This window comes from Sceloporus undulatus, chromosome 1 (assembly GCF_019175285.1).
Source record: "Sceloporus undulatus isolate JIND9_A2432 ecotype Alabama chromosome 1, SceUnd_v1.1, whole genome shotgun sequence".
Classification (NCBI taxonomy): Eukaryota; Metazoa; Chordata; class Lepidosauria; order Squamata; family Phrynosomatidae; genus Sceloporus; species Sceloporus undulatus.
In genome coordinates this window covers 305,769,700-305,771,027 of record NC_056522.1, presented here as the reverse complement: position 1 = coordinate 305,771,027, position 1,328 = coordinate 305,769,700, and positions in this window count along the sequence as shown.

Genomic DNA, 1,328 nt, shown 5'->3' with positions numbered 1-1,328 from the left:
GATAGATAGATAGATAGATAGATAGATAGATAGATAGATAGATAGATAGATAGATAGATAGATACTGTAGATAGATAGATATTAAAGTCATTAGTAAACTTTTGTTTGAACTACAAGCTACTTGTGTGTTTTTAGGCCTGAAAGATGCAAATGCTATGCCAAAAAAAAAAAATGAAAATAGGATTCTCAAAGGACACTAAGAAATCTGAACCTTTGAACAATAGAGACAAGTATAGGACTGCAGTTGGAAAACTCATATACATAGCCAATTTCACTAGACCTGCTGTTGCAAATGCTGTTGGAATCTTAAGCAGAATGTTCAACTCTCCTACTGAAAGAGATTACATTGCAGTGAAGAGAGTTGCCAAATACTTGAAAGGAAATTCAAATCACAAACTGTTGCTGCCAGCCTATTACCAACCACAACTGATCACCTATGCCGATGCAGACTGGGTTGCAGACCTGGCAGATAAAAAAATTCAACCAACGAAAACCTGATCTTACAGGTAAAGGAGCTGTAAATTGGACAAGTAATAAGCAATCCACAATTGCAGATTCTTCCACTGGTGCTGAATGTGTTTCAGCAAAGATAGTATCTGATGAAATAAAATGGCTGCACAACTTACTTCTGGACTTTGGGATAACAGAGCCCAAACCAACCATTTTTACACAAGATAATCAAAGCAGCATCAAGATTTCTGAAAATGAGGAGCCACTCAAGAAGAATATTGAAATTGCCTTCCACAAAGTACAAAAGGGCTTTTCTCACTGTTGCTGTTTTCTTACCTAGTTTTGGAGATGAGGCTCTGTGTTGATTAATGGCTTGTATCATTTATACCTATTTCAGAAAGTGTTGTGAAATGCTCATTGTCAGTGAAAGTGGGTTTTAAATATTCCATATTGATAAAGGAAGCACAATAAAGTATTCCCCATTGCAATGCCTGGGGAAATGACTCCTTAATCTGCTAAAGAGTGGTCCCTAAACTATAATTTATCAGCAGCAAAATGATAGAGATCTAATTAGATAGTCAGCACTATTCAAGGGTCGATCAATGTGAAATTGGATATATGTCATCAGGCAGCAGTTTTTAAAAAATAATAATAAACAACCTTTGAATATTTATGAAAATTGTTTGCACACATGGTAACAATGAAATCCTCTGTGCAAGCATAAGACCAGAAACAGGAAATTAGGTAGGAAGTGTACTTATTTAGTTAATAACCTGGTTGTTAATAATAATTTGATGAGAAAAAATCAATTCTATTTATATTAGAAAGAGATTTGTTTTTTAAAAAATCATTATATTTGTACTAAATTGCTATTTTAA